Source organism: Lissotriton vulgaris, chromosome 10 (assembly GCF_964263255.1).
Source record: "Lissotriton vulgaris chromosome 10, aLisVul1.2, whole genome shotgun sequence".
Classification (NCBI taxonomy): Eukaryota; Metazoa; Chordata; class Amphibia; order Caudata; family Salamandridae; genus Lissotriton; species Lissotriton vulgaris.
The window spans coordinates 181,338,238-181,358,701 of NC_141698.1; the positions used below are offsets into that span (position 1 = coordinate 181,338,238).

The 20,464-nt window shown below is 46.1% G+C and overlaps 1 protein-coding gene across 5 annotated transcripts in view; it reads right to left on the bottom strand.

Moving 5' to 3' along the window:
* RAI1 (retinoic acid induced 1) overlaps positions 1-20,464 on the bottom strand; it is a 633,938-nt gene that overhangs the window by 212,705 nt on the left and 400,769 nt on the right. Inside the window, exon 1 of one of the 5 annotated variants that reach the window (XM_086940849.1) lies at positions 13,033-13,221. The exons of the other annotated variants lie outside the window; for them this stretch is intronic. The gene's annotated coding sequence lies outside the window, so the exon portion shown is untranslated. Of the gene's footprint in view, positions 1-13,032; positions 13,222-20,464 lie in introns of those variants that run through there. 5 annotated transcript variants of the gene reach the window in all.

Sequence of the window (20,464 nt, forward strand, 5' to 3'; positions counted from 1 at the left end):
AGCAGAAGCCTTGTTGCCAAGGTGATCCAAGAAGGGAGAGCGCAGCTATCTCCAGGTCTGTTTCAATTCTAATCGCCACTTGTCTCAGGGACCCTGTCCAGACACCACTGTTGTAGGGGGCAACCTCTGACATATTTTTTGACGTGTACCCTACTGCCTCTTGAATTGGGACGAGGGCATGAGGTATGTGTTTGGAAAATATCACGCCTTTCGCCTTGTTCTCCGTCAGTGAAAGACATAAAAAGTAAACACGACAAAACCATTCCGCAGAACACACATACTAACAATCCTTCCGTGGGTTTGAGGACTTTGATGGCGGGCGTTGGTCGCAGGCTCGGCTTAGGGACTGCCTGAAGACTTACGATTGTTACAAAGGGCAAAAGAATGGTTTATGACACCATCTTCTTAACCACATGTATTTTTGAGCTACGCAGCTTTTTTCCAAAAGCCGCGTTACATGACGAGCTGAGCTCGTCATCAGCACACGACCACCGTGGCTGTTGACGAGCTGAGCTCGTCATCAGCATCGAAAGGGTTAAAGAAAGTCCCCAACCCTATAGAAAGGAAGAGAAAACGTGTCTTGTCACAGGATTTCCCCCCCCCCCAAGACTACAAGTCTGGATTCAGACTCCCAATACAGTACAAAGACGACACCATCAAGGTAGATAAAGAAGCGCTAGAGATTCAAGACAAAGGTGACCCCTTACCTCCTGGAGCTCCGGGGCGCTGCCTAACTATACCAGAACTCCTCACGTCCCCAATGTGTTTTGCCTATATTGTCCTGCAGTGACTAGTGGCCGTCCTGCAAGAAAAATAGCCAAATTGGACCAGAACAGTTTCTACCGACAACTTTCTTCCTTCCGTGATGTACCCCAAGGTTTCATCCTCTTGCCAAGGATCGTAAACCTATAGATGGAGTCCCTCGGCATATGAAGGTCGACACGGATGTTATAACCTACCAGTACGTTGAGTACTAGCAACTTCATCTGAAAGTCTCGTCTGGATGTTCCATTAAGGGTGAAGATGACTGGCTACCTTCCTGCAACCCAGGCCTTGATGACCAAGACCTACTTCAAACTTAGCACCCGAAAACGCATTAGAGGGAACGCAGAAGGCTACAGATGAGCACCTTAACACTGGGCTTAATGGTCAGAGCCCAATTGGTAGGACAGAGCTTGTGATCTTCGTGAAGTACAGAGCCCTGATGATGTACACAATGGACAAAACGCGTTGGCTGGATTGATTTTTGTGATGTTTTCTGGATAAAATAATAGATTAACAAAATAAACAAAGACTTGAAAAAACATAAAGACTCCCTACGGACTTTCTTTGAATGGGAATGTCAAATGGACTACTACGAAGCCCCTTCCTTGCGAAAGATTAATGATCTGTGCGCTCCTTTTTAGGTCGAGCCTAGAGCAGCAGAGAGCTACTTTAGGAGAGGGCCTCTTGAAATCACTCCAGAAACTTGTGCGTGTTCCACGGCCTCCAGTTTGCAGGAGCGAGCAGGGGCGCGCATGGTGCCATCTGTTCTGGATCAACAGTCCGGTCACTTTCATTTTTGCGGCCACGTTTGTTTAGTGCAAGGTGTCTAAAGCTGTACCATAGTAGCTCTGAGTTTCCCCCAGTTAATTCAAGAACTTTGAACAGAAGAAGTCGGAAAACTGGGCCAAGGATTGCCTTTCTCCTATCCCGACGTGTTATGCCTAAAGTAAGTTCATATTCAAGTTTCGACTTTAAGACACCTCACACGCAAAAACAAAACTGAAGCTCTGCTCACCTTTATACGGCCCTTGGTGTACACCCACTGTACTGTTTCGACACCAGTGTTTACCTGTTAAAAGGAGTGACTTTTGATTTAAACATACATTGGTACAGGCTTGACATTTGGGCAAGGGAAGAGCTGGCGCCGTACTACTAGTGCCTAAAAATATACCCTCTGGCTCTAGAACGTCCATTCGCCTTTGGAAAAACCTGCCTTTATCACCTACTCATTACTGTTTTGCATTTTCTTTCAACCCACCAGCAGCTTTTGTGGATAGCGTTGAATTGTCCCCCTTGATATTTAACAGCCTCTCACCTCAGGAGTTGTTGCTATGGAGCGAATGACAGGTCAACGGGTGGAGATCCGAGGTCGAGCTTCTCCCATGAGCACAGGGGAATGAGCAGATATTTGCATATGTAGGGGCTATGGGTGGTAAGGAGCAAAAATCACAAGACGGTTCTTCTTGTTATCGCATTTTAAAAACGGAAGTATCCACTTTGCAGTACTTTTTATGAGCGCCGTTGAGTGAAAGCAAGTATGCCCGCTTGCTATGAAGGCAGTGGGTGTGTCCGCAGCCTTTTACCAGTGCTTAATCTGTACCAGTGGGTGCTGATGGCAGCCACCAGCACTCGTGGGTCAGACATCTGTTTTACATTTTCAGAGTTTAAACCCAGGGCAATAGCGAGAAAAGTTAAACAAGCATTAGCATAGCCAATAGGTCAAGATTTTGGGACCTTATAAGTATTTAGTTAAGCAGCACAATATCCGAGGTGCAACAACATCAACTGTTGCATGGCTAAACACTTATAAGGTCCCAAGGCGAGACCTATTGGCTATGTCAATGCTTGTTGTATAGGTTGTAGCTTGGTTGTGAGTGGCCCACTGGCGGTGGGACCTCAGAAAGTAGAGCATGGTTGGAGCTCAGTGATAAATTACTCGTATCACACACCAGTGCACACATTTTTTAGCCCTCACCGCCTGTGAGTTGTTTTATAGATAATGCAACTGCGTGACCTTGACGCTGGCGTTGTTGGCAACCTCACAGACCTGTGCAAATGCTTGCCGCCAGTCCCCGCAGCGAGAGGCAGAGGCAGGTCTGCTAAACATCTGTCCCTGATCTTCGTAACCTTGACCATGCGGTCAGCCTTCAGAGCTTTATAGATGCGCGACATTAAGCCCCTAGTGGAGCCAGAGTCAAGCAACAACCACAATGTATGCAAATCCTCCAGCGATGGCAAGCTTAATGTACTATCACTCGGTCCAATGAAACATCAGGGATGTAAGGAAGGGCACTCTATTCACAAGGCTGTTTCCTCCTTCCTCTCGACTTGCTGCCCCCTTTCCTCTCTCCAGTCTCCTTAACAGTGACAGCAAGCACTATATGTAAAAAAGATATTTTTCGCGTTGTTACTATTCTTATGTCTAGCATCCTAACACGCTCCGCTCCATAACGGATTGTTTTAGGCCTAGATGTATGATATTCCTTTTGACATTTCTCCAGTGAGACAGGTTTTGCACCCCTGGCATGTATATAACCTCCTTAGACCTGGCTCGGTCAGGGTTAGAAATCAGGAGCACACATCTTTCAGCCGAGATTAGCTCCACAGCCGGTTTGATTATTCGCTTAGATTCCACCAACCCTGAGGATTAAGTAAAGCCCTGGCATTCACGCTCTGTCCCCAGTGGTGGGAGCCATGCCGCCTGCCCTGTCACATTTCTTGCTGTCCGTGACTTGTTCAAGTACACCCCGATATTCCTGCTCCTTGTGCTTTCCCTTGGCGGCTGAAGCGATACTCGACGCATCTTAAGCAGATGATACGCCGCACTCGTCAATCCCACCTTCCAGCATGCCGTCGCTCAATCTGCGGCCTATCGCACCTTCTACTGCTCATCGATTAGGACGATGGTAGACCGCCTCATGCGAACCCTCCCCCCTCCCTTCAGTAAATGCGCCACAGCACCATGGCTCAATGTATTGATGCCTTAGACATCCTCTCTATGTGGTACACCTATTTGAGATGCATCTACCTGCAAGGAATCTGAATGGGAATCAGTTACATAGCAAATGGTTATCCTGAAAATCTGGCAAGGATCTGACAAACATGGATCAAAGTTGTCAATTTTGCACGTATGGTTCTGCCAGGGCTTCTTCAGTATGAAGAGGTGCCTATGCCCCCAACTATCCTGGTTCTACCAGCACGTTTTGCTGAACACAGTAACCACTCACAACACTACATTATCCTTCTTTCCCAGTGCCTCTTGCTGCGCACACTGATCCACAGCGCCTCACGCCTCCACTCCAGGCACTAATGGTCATCTGGGTGACTGTTTCCTTACAAAGAGGGTCGTCTCCTCTCTCTCTCTCTATCTCTTTCTCTCTTCTGCCTTAGGATAGATTCGGGACTCTTATTTCCTCCTCTCATTCCTCCTCACATGTATCTGCTGCCAGCTACTTCTATTTTCTGCAGATTTAGCGCCTGCATTTTTTATTATCTTCTGGTAGAAATAAAACCGGATATGAGACGCAGTGAGAAGCCTGTTATTATCCAGAGAGTGAATGATAGCATCGCTGTTTCTAGCTGAGCACAGTGCTCTCTGTCTTTGTGCTTTTCGTCTCTCTTGTGTGGTCCCTCTGTGTGATGCATCTCCCTGCATTGCATCTATTTGAGATGTGCCGCCTTTTATCTCTGTATATTGTCTCTAAGCTGTATCATTGTGTGTTCTGTCTCTGACCTCTCTACTCTTCCTATGTGTTTTGACTTTGTATGTGGTGTAGTTCTCCGTGGTGTTTCTTTTCAATTTGTCCCTTGCATTGTGTATCTGTGTGTGAGCATCCCTGCGTAGTATTCTGCGTTTTATTTCTGTTGTAGACTGCACTGAGTCTGTGACTGGCATATGGCTGGCTCTGTGCGGGCCATCCAGCCAATCAAGGACACCGGCATGGCAGGGCACCTCCCTACTTGCCCTTGAGCCAGTTTGCCTCTTGGGAACAAACCTTGAGGCGTCTAGGCCCAAGGAAGGGCAGTCTTGCCCAGGGAATTGCTTTACACTTCACTTCACCTTGCAGCAGTCACTGGGCATTATGCCAGTGGGTCAGGACGCATGAGCACACTGACATCATATCCTACCCAGGGGCATTACGTGATATTTATATTGCCCTGCACAGTCGCCGACCCCACATCAATGTGAGGGTTCTGGTGCTTGGTGTGCAACGAGGGTCCGAAAATGTAGACACAAGGAACTCCAAAATTGTTTTTCCTACCCAACTAAATAAGCATATATTCACCTACCAAATTTATGTACCATTTTTTTAATCGGACTATTTATATTGTAGCTCTAGCTTTGAAGGGCAGCAGTGAACGGTACACAGCAAAAGGACACGGAGACTTAACCGATTGCGTGCGACAGGAATTCCAGCCCTGTGCTGGACATTCGAATCGCGGGCGTGGTCGTGACGGAATCATTCCGTCATCAGCACAGTCCAACCGTGACTAGTGACAGAATGGTTCCGTCACGAGCATGGAAGGAAAGAGGACAGTGAAAAGGGTTCATGCATTGTACACAAAATATAATTGAGATTCTCACTGGTCCATAGACGTTATTAGCAAGAACACTAGAGAACACTGAAGAAAAACACGACAACCAGAATTGTTCCAATAACAAGAATTTCGAAACTGTCAGTAAAGCATAAGAATTGGTTAATTAATATTACAAATAATAATGAATGAGATTCTGCAGTTAACATAAATTGTGACATGGGTTTGGGCGAAAAATCGATGTTATAACAGAGGAGAACAGATCCCAGGTATAAACATTTGTTTTATGTGACCCCATGAAGGCCCTGAGCGGTGTGGTCCACAACTTTACAGGGATCGATTCCCCAGTGATTCCCCATTTCCTAGTTGACCCTCTGGGTACAACCTGTAATGGGTCAAATCTTTTCCATCCCGCGAGTTGAGGTACCTCTGTTATCGAACTCCGGGTCTGCAGAAAACCTGGCCCATGTACTGGACCAGTCATGATGAGGGCCAGTGAGGTACTGAATGATGGGCTACCAGAGCACATAAATGAAAATGGCTGGCATACAATGGGGGGAAAAGGGTACATGGCACGGTGTAGGCAATAATGTCTGGCACTTATTTACTTAAAATAAAATTAAGAATTGTATCTGTGGACAAAATGAGTGTGTTTACTGAAAATATCAAATCTGTTTTTGAGAACTAACGAGATTTCTCTTAAGAAAAAGGCAAAATAAATGAATTTACAAAATATTTCAATAGGATATCTGAATCCTAATTTATGAGTTGTGGACACTTTTCCCTGATGTTTTGGCATTATTTCCATGACTAAAGGTAGTGCTTTCTCGCACCTTCGTCAGTTATTTAATTAAACAGGAGGGAGCATTCAATTAGAAGTCTTCATCATAATGAGCTCTAAAGCCTTATTATCAGAATCTGTAATTGCTGCTAAGGTCTGAGCGTGCAAAATCAGTGCAATCTATGTCTTTTTTCAAGATGTGCTTAACATAAGGCATAACTCTACTTTAATGTGAGGCACAACTCTACTGGCTAACGCCCAAGATTGAAGCACCTCTCTGCTTTGAGTTCCTGTCTGTTGCCTTCGGAGTACATTGTCATTTATGACCAAAAATCAATTGAAAAGTCGGCAGGATTGGAAAATGGAAGGAAGCTTAAAGCATACACCTTGAAAAATAATAGGCATTGCTGGCAAATTTCGTAGTACGATTATTTGAACTATATGGAAAACCAGTGAATTTTTGCCCATTTTTTGGAAATTGTGGCAGAAAATGTTTGGTCATACTCTTTTTGAAATAATCTCTGGTGGTCAAACTGTTGGAGCTCCTTTGGGGCGAAGGCCGTGTAGGCTATGTCTGCATGGACCAGATGGGGACTGTTGTTAAATTCATCAGGCTCTATGGTTCACAATCAATAAATATATCTACCTTTATAGATGTTTCCAGCTTTTTTTTTTTTTTTTACATGTTGCAAAGACCTATATGTACATGCCAATAGCATCAAACAGCACTGGAAGGCTTGCTGAACAAGATTAATGGTGAACATCAGTCATGTGACATATATATGCTTAGCATATGACAGTGAACTGAACTGGTATTGTACATAGTTGTGGCCAGCAATGCATGTTCTTCACAATATAGCAAACTTTAGGAACTGGAATATTTAAATGTTGTTCTAGCTTTTGCCATTAACACTTTTATGGAGGATGGATGATATAGGTTTGAAAAGCAGATCACCCCCAATAAAGTCTTTGGAGGCATTTTGAGTGTCAGACAAGAGAATAAAAATTAAGTGTGACGCCGGCCAAATGCAGGTGCGTTGCTTGTGCAACTTCCATCTTCACATAAAGCTACCTATTTCAGTATTAGCCCTACTAATGCAGGGCCCTGTTCTGACCAATTAATGTACCCCTGCAACACCCCACTGCAACTCTACTTGGACTCCCACTCTGTATTTGCTCTCCAAAGTAAAATGTGAACTTAAATCTAATTTTTGTAATCTTTTACAATACTTCCTGTAGTTTATGATATCAGCAAAATGTGTTTTATAGCCAAACTGGTGCAAGAATTGTTTTTTAATACATATTTATTAGGGGTTTTACGTAACATGGACCAGACCCAATGAGTAACAAACTGCTTTTCCAAAGGCCTATGCCACAACAAATGCAAAGATACAAAGGCAATGTTGCAATTATTGTCAAAATGAACAGTAATGATTAGAACAAACATAGTCAAGCAGCTAATAGATATACAAATATGTTAATTTGCGGGAATTAAATATGGGTTTTTAGTCAGGTCGTATATCTAGACATAATATTTAGACACACTGTACAATGTAGTCTGGTTGTTCATCCCTTTAAGGTACAGATCTTTTACAGTTATAATGTAACTAAGGGGCCACTACAGTCTTTAAATCTAGCAACCTAAAATATGAGTTTGCCCGTTAAAGCTGTTACAGCATATTATGTGGGGGTTTTGTTGTTGTTTTTTGTTAAAGTACCCATGACACGTCCCTTACATTTGGTTAATAGTTTACTTTTGTATACTTCTAACATGTGAATTGTTTATGGGGTAATGCCTTTAAAATATTTCAGAAGCCGCATTTTCATTCATCAACAAAATTGCTAATTGTGGTGCCTGGTTTTGCTCTTTACAAAATAGCTATCTCCCTGTACCTTAAACATGTACGTATAAAAATGGAATAGGATTATATGTTTGTGAAATGTAAGGTTAACGGCTAAAACACCGTTTGGTGTACGAAAACGTGCATCGGCCCTTTAATATACCGTGCTTCCAAGTACGCTTTGTGATACAGAAATTCCAATACATATATGCAAGATTCAAGATTGGAATTGCGAGCTCTGACTCACATACCTTTGAGCCCAACAGATGACTATCCTTGGCACCGGAATAACATTTGAAATATCAGATTTTTCGATTGGCCAGGCTTATATTTTCAATTTTCTCAAGGCCTTCTGCAATCATGCAAAGAGTGGCTATAAATCCAGGACTGGCGGAAGGTGTGACAGGGCACGCGCAGTCCGCCTGACGTCACTGCGCAGGATCACGTCTCCTTTCAGGCCCTGTCTCCTTCCGCACGGGGACTAGGTGTTAGCTCTTGTCTCGTCGGAGCACATACCTGCCGGCCGGCCCTGCCTCTGCACGCCTGCCTGCTTCCGTGCTTGCCTCTGCTAGAAAGCAGGCGTGGTGGACATCTGCAAACTGAAGGCCTCGGTGGCAGCAGGAACTATCGCTTCCCCTCCCCCGTGCGCCGGGGGGTGTGCTCATCCGACACCTCGGCGTGTCACACTGCCTCTAATCAGGGTTTGTTTATGTCTGCGGAGACGCTGAAAGCATCTCTCCTCCTGCAGGGCCCGGGCAGCAAAGCGCCTGGATTAGCGGGTTTATTATATTTTTTTGTTTAGATATAGCGCCGCGCCCTACTTATGCTTAACAAATGCTGCCGTTGTCACAGGTTACCTGCACGTGGACGGTAACTATACCGGTCAGCTCCATCTTATGTGACGGTGCCGCTCTCATAATAAATTATTGCAAACCCACATTTTTTCCACAAGGCGCTAAATCTTGTGTTTTCTGCCAGATACCAAAACACCAGTCTTTTGCACATTAGATATAATAAATGAGTATCCGAAGTGCTCGTTTTACTATGGTTTGTAGGCTGAGTAGTGGAGCTAGTTAGTTGCTTATGAATCTGCAGCCAATAGCTAGCACAAGCAGTTGAGCTCCAGGTGTTGTAGCCCCTGAGCTGTTTTAGCTCACTTTATTCGGAGCTGAAGCACTTTTTTATACGAATGAAGTAAAGTGCGAGTCGTTTTTATGTCCGGCCTAGGTCAGCGCATGCGGTGCATGTGCTCTCACTTGCGAGACGTACTGTTTATAATTAAGGGCTTGGAGCCCACCTATTGCTTCGTATTCGTTGGCTTCATTGTCACTCTTCTTTACTAACCCTTATTTGGCCAGCACATGCCAAGCGTCCCTTCCATCACTTTCTGTGGAGCATGGCTCAAGTCAACGTAATTAGTGCCTGTCCACTACTACAACTGCCACTGCCATTGACTTACTTCCCCTTGTGCCTGCTGCTTCTCTCCCTCACCCACCCAGTGCTTAATTTCTTTAAAAAAAAAACCACCAGGGCCCTCGTAAGGATATTAATATATATGGTGCAGCCTCCCCTCGCAAGAAAATGATACACTCAATTAAGACATGGCTGCTTGCCCAGTAGGGCACTGACTTCTAAATGGGCCGACTCTGAAGAGGGAACCTGTCCAGCCTGCAACAATAGCACAGAAGATATTGCATCTGTTTTGATCTTCTGCCCGGCATATAGCAAAATACGGAAATATTGGTTGACACCGCTGTGCAGAAACTTGGGACTTAAACAATGTGCACAGGCTTGCTGAATTTTAACATACGACCTTTCCCCGCTTATTGTTTTTTCGGTTTCCCGCTTCTTACATGGATTCTGGCGCAGAAGGACCAATTTTGTTTTAAGGAATTAACTGGGGAAATACCCCTATCTTGATAACTTACTGTTTAATAACTTTTTAAAATTTGTTTTTATCAATGGATTTTAATGCTATGCTTGTATGTATTTTATGTGCACTTTTATGGTCTATGACCGAAATAAAGTTATCAAAGGAAAATGATATTAATGCAGTTGGCACCACCCATTGCTCCTGCCAGCACTCCTAATGACAGTACCAACACAACTACTAACCATAGCACTGATCTTAGTGTGACGATTCAGACTATTCCAGGTCCACAAAGCATTAAAAATGATGTGGGTGGCAGGTATTAATCATGTGTAATGTATATAGAATTAATAAACAACTGTTGGTGTGCTCATCTCAAATTAGACAGACAGCAGCATCATTTGGGGCAGTTAGAGCAGTCGACCTTGAAGCAAGGGGAACTGGGTTTGAGTCTCGGCAACGACGCTCAACATCCTGTGATTCTGGGCAAATCACTTAATCTCCCTGTGACTAACAAAATTTAAAGTGTCCATCTGTAATGAAAACTGGTGCTCATGTAACGCGCTCTGGTACCCGATGTCTCAGGTTTTACTTTATGCTCTATACAACTCTTAAATAAGTAAATAAATAAAAAATGTGGCAGGTTATCATAAGTGCCGGTGTTGACAATTAAGTGCCGGTGCGCAGAACCGGAAACCACTGGCTCAAATTAAGCACTGCGCCCACCCCTTCTCCACGTTGCTGCCCCCTCCTCTGGTGCACCCTTGCACCTCCCTCATTTTGCTTTCCCCATATCTCCCTCCTCTGTTGTAACTGCTCCCTCACCTCCATCGTGTTTCTTTTTCCCATCCAGGTGATGCTTCTCCCACCCTCCTTCCCTGCACCTCCCTCGGATTGCGCTAGCTGGTGCAAAATTGCCTCAAAGCGCTATGATGCAGTCAGCACTGGCCATGTAATAGCGCTTTTTCGTTGACTTTAAGCCATGTATAAAAAACATTGACAAGCCACTAGATCTTGCAAAGGCAAAAAATATTGACTTTGCCAATCTTTGTTTATTTTGTTGCACAGTTGACTAAATCTTGCTTTGGGTGAAGGCGGGGAGCAGTGGAACAAAGCATCAAGTTAAAGGTATTCCCAGCGCATGGAATGGAAATATAGATGTGCAGATGCCTTCTATTTAGAGTACCTTCTTGCTCTTGAGAGGCGCCAATACTCTCCTAATAGATGTAAGGCCGCAATCCCAAGAAGTACAGGTGGTCTACATTCAAATACAAGAAGTGCAGGTACTCAGTGCCGGATGGTACTTGCCCATTTAAACCACTGGCTACACCGAACAACCGATGCAGTGAACGCAGGCAGACTGGCCGGCAACCATGATGTTTTTTCACATACAGGCCTGTATGTCTCAGAGTAGATTTATGGTTTGTGATAGCACGCTTTACCAATTGATAGCTGCTGGTCACAAAAACAGGCACTACTGGACAAGGATAATTCTGACAGTTGGGGCTAGTCTATTTTGTGGAGCAGGTGCTAGCAGCAACAACAAAATGTTAATGTATTACACACCGTCAGTGGACAAACAGCTCTGGCCTGTCCTCTGGAGGATGGAGTCAGGTGCTTCTGGGGCAACCATTAGAGCACGGATTGCAGAGCGCAGATCATAGATGGGTGTGAGGTGTTGGATTTAATCTTTAACTACTACTGTGCCCAGTGGTTAATTTATAAAAAGAAAAAGTGCTGGGGCTCTCGTCTGGAGGCAGCTTGCAGCAGCCCATTTCTCCTGTTAGTAGCGCCTAAAACAGAACCACCTACTAACCATGAAAGTGGGGAGAAGATGCGATGTAATGACCGGAGATGGCGACTTTGGAGCTGGAGAGCCAGTTCGAGTCTCGGCATAGGTTCAACATCCTGTGATTCTGGGCAAATCACTTAATCTCCTCATGCCTACCATAAATTTCCTGAACTGGTGCACATGAAAAGCACTAGTTTGATTAAATGCGGGTGCTGAGCACCGGAAACCACTGCCTTAAATTAAGCACTGACTCTGCCTCACCTAATCGACACTTAAATTTGGGTAGTGTTTCCAAATAACTTGTCTTTTTTCATAGAGGCTGTACTGTATTGTAGCATTTGTATAGCAATTACTACCACTATGTGCCAGCGCTGAAGCCGTTATCCACATGGGTGGCACGCTACTTCATGTGGGTGTGTGGTTGGAACTGTGTGGTCTTTGAGCCTAGGTGGAAAGTGTGCATTATTTACAGGAGCAAATATTTGGTACTGTGTATGCTTTTATAGCCTCCGAATAAAAAGCAAGCACATGAGCATAACCATAAAGCCAATCAGTGGTAAGCAATGGGCTGGTCAGAAGCCCACTGTAAGTTTTCTGTGTGATCCACTACAAGTGTGTTACCATCCAATGCAGGTTTGACTTAAGAAAAAAGCAACGTTTGTCTAGACTGTCCCTCACCCAGCTAGGGCAACAATATTATACTATAGTTGGACGCTAATGTGGTGTTATATCAATGTTGTCCCATCAGAGCAACAATACCTATTTCTGGGTAGGAAAGGGAGCCCAAAATTAAGTAATTCTGCCTGTGGTACTTTACCAGACGACCGACCCATTAACAGGCCTGGGAAGGTGGGACTGTACCGCTGGGTAGAGGCATCAACAAGCAAAGGGCACAAGCCTGCAGGGCCAAAAGAAGGGACGGCAGGCCTATCCTTTCCAATGGGACACAGCCACGAAGCTGCCCTAAAGACAGCGTGGAGCTAGACACACCAGGCGCGTTTGTTTTGGGTGTAGGGGCGGAGTTTGCCATGTAAAGTTCCAAGCTTAGTCCTTGCAGAAAAATAATGTTCACTGGTTAGTTTTGGGGTAGCTTGGGCATTCATGAGCTGGCACTTGCATGAGGAACCGGTTTCTTTTTTGAAGGCAGCTCAGAGTGTTTATGCACGTGCTTAAGAAACAATCTCTGTAAATCCTGCACGCCTCGTTTTCCAGTGTTTGCTGGACTGAATCCGCCCAGCATCCTTTCAGGGTTGTATATAACAGCTGTGTGACAGTATTAGCTTGAGGCCCGTAACTCGGCGGTCTGTGGAGGTGCAGAGACCAGGGGCACGTGCTGGCAGACAGTGCCTGGGCTGGGAGAAGGTGTTTCATATCTGCTCCTGAAGCCATGCCCTGGCAGGCCAAACAAAGCGCCGGAGCCGCTTTCCTGCAGGAAGTGTATAAATACCTGCGCGCAGGTCCCGCCAGAAGTCCAGATGGCCGGCGTGGGCAAAGCAGAGGAAGTCTCCGGGGTCTCCCAGGGATGCGTTGTGCCCCCGCCGCTCCTTCCGCCGGTGCAGCATGAAATCTTATCCCCCCCGGCGGAGCCTGAGCCCGCCGCCCTGTGCGAGTCAGTGCAGAGCCATTCACGGCTGCTTCTGAGACCAGGGCACCGTGCCAGAGGGCGCCTGGCTCGGCACCGCCTCTGCCTCCGCCCCCTTCACTGCACAAAGGGCACCGCTCGCACATCTTGACGCCGATCAACAACACACAGGTATGCACGCACCCTCACTGGCAGGATACGGGAAAGGGTCTTCGTCAAATCACGCCCCCTTTTCTCATCCTTTCTGGTTCCCCTCCACGGCCGGAGTCCCTCTAGGCTCCAACAGACCTCTATGTAGCCTCGTCACCCCCTTTATCTTCCACTACTCCTCGCCAATGGCATGCGAGGCATACCTGGAATCCATCGGATCTTGGTTCCTGTGCCACCCGCGGGTCACCATTGGACGCCGAGGCTACCTGCGCCATAAAGGGAGATGCCAGCAAGCTGCAAAACTACCACCATTCGCACACACCGCTAAAAATCTTGGCACAACACCAAACCTTTCAAACTAAGAAAGGAGTCGTGGGTCTTTATGGACTTTAATATCCCCTGTGGCACAAGTTAATTCAAGTCACTAAAAGGGTATTTTAATGCAGCTCAATCCATATGTCGAGTTTTCTTGCTCCTAAATTTCCTTCACGTGGTACGAAACGTTAATGCCTTAGTACGTTGCTGTGTAGACTGTAAATACCATGGTGCCCCTCTCCATCTGACCTGCAAACTGAACAGAAATCAGAATGCAGCTTCAAGGCAACTCCAAATGTTACTTATCCTGCCGTTCACCACCCCTTCAGTCATTCCACTTCAGGGCTGTGGGCAGGTGCATTACTGGTAAAGCAGAGTGCGTCTCACATTCAGCCATTCACGGCTCCTTCACAGTTCATTTGGCTAAGACATGGAATTTGATCCCTGATAAAATAAGACTTATAGAAAAATATCTTGAATTACGTGTAGCTTTAAATAACTGGCACCTCGAGCTCACACATTTGTCTCGTAGAGAACACTCCTTGAAAAATGGTGGGTAGGTATCTGCATGCATGACATTGACACTTTCCTGCAACCCCTCAGGCTCTACGAGTTCACTGCACCATGTTTAGAGCAGGTCTCCGAACCTCACAACCATCACCCAACATGTCCTATTGAGGCCTAACTACAACCAACCCTGTATCAACCATGCACTCTGAAAAGGGTGCCCAGGCCCTGGATGGAAATTGGAGTGCTTTTCTGCCTTGGCCGGGGCGTGAAGTGCTTTATAATCCCCACAATACAACAGGAGTCCCTTGTACCATGTAGTAGGGCGTGAGACTGGTACCAGAAAGCAACTGTTTTGTGTACTAGGCATTAGAAAGTACTAGGTCATTTCGGCCATGTAGCATCGGGTCAAAGAGCAGCGAGGAAGCACAACCTATAGCCAGATACCAGGAAGTGAGAGGCAAGGACCTGGTGGCGTCCCAATGACGGTAGAAGCTACCTTGCTACTTTAGTCCTTTCTCTGTGTAGCACGTGGCACCAAGTCTTCCTTTTCACAGTCATTGTCATCAAATAACTGCCAAAAACCACAAGCTACACCAGATCTCACAATGATGTCTACTCGCCACTCCTCCAGAACACCATTCCCAACAAAATCACAGCACAGCCACACCCCGAGGAAAAACACCACTCTTCAAAGACCGACGTCCTACAAGCCCCACGCGAGTACCACCTTCTTCAAAATACAAGCAAAACACCTTGCTATCACTCATTCAAAAAAAGTAGGGGTTCAATCACCCTTTTGAAAATGAAAATTTGTGATCAACTTCAAATATTACAAGAACATCTCTGGCCAGCACGAAACAGCTAGCACCAAGAAAGACCATGCGACTAAAAACAATTACCAAAGCAAGCCATCCTTATAATCTTTTATTCTAAAATGACAAACTGTTGATACCTCACAGTAATTTAACCACACACAGTATTCAGTCAAATGTCTGAATAAATATAATCCTAAAAGATCTGCAGTCACTTTCTTCAAAGTTGTTAAGTCCCCTCTGACCCCAACTTATACAACTGATCACAACTAGTCAGAGTGGCAAGCGTTCTTCCAAAAACACCACTGAGGCCCTACTACTAGTAGTAAAGAAATCCCATCAATAAAAGTTTCAACTACACCAACGCCTGCAACCAAGGCCATTCTAAACATTGACTCCTGCTTCTTCTAGGAGCACCTTATCGACCACCTTCAGGGAATCCAAGCTCCTCAGACATCAGAAAGGATCACACTCACCATTCCTCTTAAAGTACACATTTTAGCATCCCCTAACTTCTCTTTACCAATTGGTTTGGAAGCACCCTTAGGTCCCGGATCGGTTTGCGATACAACAAAAAAAAATCCAATGAAGTCTCCTGTCTCCATGGGGTTCACAACAAAGAAATCCCCAAACCGGTCCTAGGATGCTTGTTTCCAGTCCAGGGAGGACCTGGCCTGGCATTTTTGGCTGGACTGTTCCCATTGGGCGCAGGGTCAAGACTGCTTTGCATATGGCTAGGTCCAAACTGGAATGGCATGGTGAGGAAAAAAAACGATGGATTTAGGCCCAGATCTCTGTACTGGGGTGAATGTATGACATTGTTCTGCATTCTGTCCATCAATTGTTTTTGCATTTGTTCACAACAAAGAGCCATGCTGGTAGCATCACAACAAGGCCCTGCATCTCCCTTGCTATCAACTGCCTGACTCCCAAGTGCATTCACAGAAACAAAGCAACAGCGCAGGTCTCAGTCGAGCAAATCCAACTGCACCTGCATATTCAAATCCCAGAAGATGGAGCTCAGCAGCACACAGGCCATGGCTAGGAAATCCCACTCTGTAAACATTTATACTAGAACGACCATTTCTCCTCCTAAAAACCCACTGCTTCTATAATCTACAGCGCCCACTCCGCAAGGCCAAGAAGCAGGTCGAAGCAATTCAGATGCCATAGACGCAGTGTACAAATCTACGCATGCATGCATTCATTCATGCCGCAAGATGTCTTATAGCGGCTCATGAACTACCCACGGGGATGTAAGTTAGCAGGGAGGTAGATATTGCTTTGGACCACCTTGCAGGAGGCAAGCTTTGCGGGAGGCTGTTCTTTACAGCATGGGCCACAATGTGCAGAGCAGAGGGGGCAGACCCATTGAAATAAAGCTCCTTGAGACAGGCAAGGAGAGGGACGTGTGCAGGGAAACAAAAGCTCCTCACACCAGGACGTGGGGTGGCGTGGAGGTAGCAGGCTCCGTTCAATGATGCATTTTACTTCAAAGTGTGCAGCTGACTGGATCTAGTGGTGCCTCTGTCTTATATTTTTGGGCACCGAAACATGATGGACGTGAATGTACTTTAGTATGATTTTGAAGGTGGGTAGGATCGTAGTGGGCCCATTTAAACTATATACATATGCCCACTGTAACCATGGATATGCACGCACGTGCAGTGAGCCCCTATTGCGGCATGTATGTGGGAAGAGGAAGGAGGAATATTGTAACATGGTATATGCTGGGAGACTATCATTGTATGTATGTGGGTAGCTGCCGCAACCCCAATTAACTACGTATCTGTGCAGCTGTAGCACGGACTATGTATGTAACTATGTTTGTATGTGGGCGGGGCAAGATGCCATGGTCCCACATTTCTTCTTTTTGTGACTGTAGAAATAAAATCTCTAATATGCCGGAGTTCCAGGAGGGTCCCAGCTTTATCAAGCACCAGAATTTGCATTTTTATTTGCCTTTTTATTTTAAGTGCCCATGAAAAAGGAGGATTAACAGCCCTGCCAGACCAGGAGACAGCACAGGGCAGCCTTCTCAGACATGGGGGAGGGTGAACTAATGAGCCCCAGGGGCTGAGATACGGCCTCCCTCCTCACTCCGCTGTCGAAATAAATGTGAAATGAAACCTTCTGGTCGTGTGTTACATGCATATACACGCAACCATGTTTGTGAGGGCTGTCACACACTGGATGCCTGAGCGCTATCGAATGCTGGAGGCTTGTACTATCACACCCTAGAGGCTTGTGCACAAAGTCACACTAAATGTTTGTGTACTATTTAGCACTATCACGCACTGGTGGAAAGTGCACTATCACACACACACTGGTGGATCAAGCACTATCACACACTGGTGGAAAGTGCACTATCACACACTGGTGGATCGAGCACTATCACACACTGGAGTATTGAGCACTATCACACACTGGTGGACCGAGCACTATCACACACTGGAGGCACGAGAACTATCCCACATTAGAGTACTGAGCACTGTCACACACTGGAGTATTGAGCACTATCACACACTGGAGGTTGTAGCACTATCACACACTGGAGTATTGAGCACTATAACACACTAAAGTACTGAGCACTATCCCACACTGCTGGATGCAGCACTATCACACACTGGAGGATGTAGCACTATCACACACTTGGAGGATGTAGAACACTGTAGTTTTGAGCACTATCACACACGGGAGGATCGAGAACTATAACACATTGGAATATCGAGCACTATCACACAATGGTGGATTGACACTATCATACATTAGAGTACTTAGCACTATCACACACTAGAGTACTGAGCACTGTCACACACTGGAGTATTTAGCACTATCACACACTGGAGGATGTAGCACTATCACACACAGGAGGATGTAGCACTATCACACACAGGAGGATGTAGCACTATCACACACTGGAGGATGTAGCACTATCACATTCTGGAGGCTCGAGAACTATCACACATTGGAGGATCGCGGACTATCACACATTGGAGGATCGCGGACTACCACACAATGGTGGATCGAGCACTATCACACACTAGAGTACTTAGCACTATCACACACTGGAGGATGTAGCACTATCACACACTGGAGGATGTAGCACTTTCACACACTTGGAGGATGTAGCACTATCACACACTGTAGTTTTGAGCACTATCACACACTGGAGGATCGAGAACTATAACACATTGGAATATCGAGCACTATCACACAATGGTAGATCGAGCACTATCATACGCTAGAGTACTTAACACTATCACACACTAGAGTACTTAGCACTATCACACACTTGGAGGATGTAGCACTATTTTATTTATTTGAGTTTTTTACATAACGCTGGCTGCACCCAGAGGTATCGGAGCGCTTTACATGAGGAACGATGAGTTACAACTGTTACAAGAGCAAGCATAGATAAAACATAGGACATTAAGGTAATGTTACGGTAGTTCGTAGGTGGGGGGGGGGGGGGGGAGGGGGGGGGAGAAAGAAGAAATGAACAGTGAGACGAAGAGAAACTGCGCCCAATGACTGGCTGGGTGGGTGGGTGACGGCAAAGGGGGTGAACCAGGGCTGATCTCCTCTATAGCCGTCGAGGCAGCTCCACCGGGCATCAACCAAAGTTCTCGGACTCCGCTGTCAGGATGGTGATCAGGGTTTATTTAAAGAAGGTCAAGTTCAAATGGGGAGTAGGAGAGATGGGAGCCGCAGTCAGATCAGAACCCAGGTGTTGGTGGGGGTAAATGTTTTGATGTTATCAAGGCACAGTCCAATTGGGGGCTCAACGTCCGGTTGTGGCAGCCGCCAGAGAACCGGTGAAGGCTGCGGGCAGAACGCAGTTAAAAAGGCGAAGGCACCATCTTACGGTCAGGCGTTGTCCAGGCCCGTCCCGTCCTTAAAGAGGATACCCACGTCATAACATGCCCCTAGAATAGAGCACCATCCTCACACACTGGAGTTTTGAGCACTATCACACACTGGAGGATCACGAACTATAACAAATTGGACTATCGAGCACTATCACACAATTGTGGATCGAGCACTATCAGACACTAGAGCACTTAGCACTTTCATACACTGGAGGATGTAGCACTATCACACACTGGAGGATGTAGCACAATCGCACACAGGAGGATCGAGAACTATCACACACTTGAGTATCGAGCACTATCAGACAATGGTGGACCAAACACGATCACACACTGGAGGATGTATCTCTATCAGACAATGGTGGACCGAGCACTATCACACACAGGAGGATCGAGAACTATTACACAATGGTGGACCGAGCACTATCACAACCAGGAGGATGTAGCACTATCAGACAATGGTGGACCGAGAACTATCACACACTGGAGTACTGAGCACTGTCATACACTGGAGTATTGAGCTCTATCACACACTGGGTGCTTGTGTACTATTGAGCAATATCACACACTGAATGCTTAAGCACTATCAGACGCTGGATGATGGAGTACTACCTCACAGTGGATGCTTAAAAGTCTTGCGTGTGGTCCAAAGCAGGATGATTAAGTGCTGTTGTTCCCTATTAGACATTGGATGACTGAGCACTATCACATACCCTGGATGACTGAGGGCTATCATACCCTGGATGACTTAGCATTATCATACCCTGGATGACGTAGCGTTATCATACCCTGTATGACTTAGCGTTATCATACCCTGGATGACTTAGCGTTATCATACCCTGGATGACTGAGCGATATCATACCCTGGATGACTGAGCGCTATCATACCCTGGATGACGGAGCGCTATCATACCCTGGATGACGGAGCGCTATCATACCCTGGATGACTTAGCGTTATCATACCATGGATGACGGAGCGCTATCATACCCTGGATGACTGAGCGCTATCATACCCTGGATGACTGAGCGCTATCATACCCTGGATGACTGAGCCCTTTCATACCCTGGATGACGGAGCGCTATCATACTCTGGATGACTGAGCGCTATCATACCCTGGATGACTGAACGCTATCATACCCTGGATGACTGAGGGCTATCATACCCTGGATGACTTAGCGCTATCATACCCTGGATGACGGAGCGCTATCATACCCTGGATGACTTAGCGTTATCATACCCTGGATGACGGAGCGCTATCATACCCTGGATGACTGAGCGCTATCATACCCTGGATGACTGAGCGCTATCATACCCTGGATGACTGAGCCCTTTCATACCCTGGATGACGGAGCGCTATCATACTCTGGATGACTGAGCGCTATCATACCCTGGATGACTGAACGCTATCATTCCCTGGATGACTGAGTGCTGTCCCACACAGGATGACTCAGTGCTGTCACACACTAGATGACTGAGCGCCATCATACCCTGGATGACTGAGTGCTGTCACACACTGGATGCAACACGGTCCTTCAGGATTAAGCCATGCACAATAGATACACTTCTCCTCCTCTGTAGCCTATCCTTCCATCGCTCTTCTGTATACCTTAACCGAGAGAATGTCCTCCCTCCTCTCT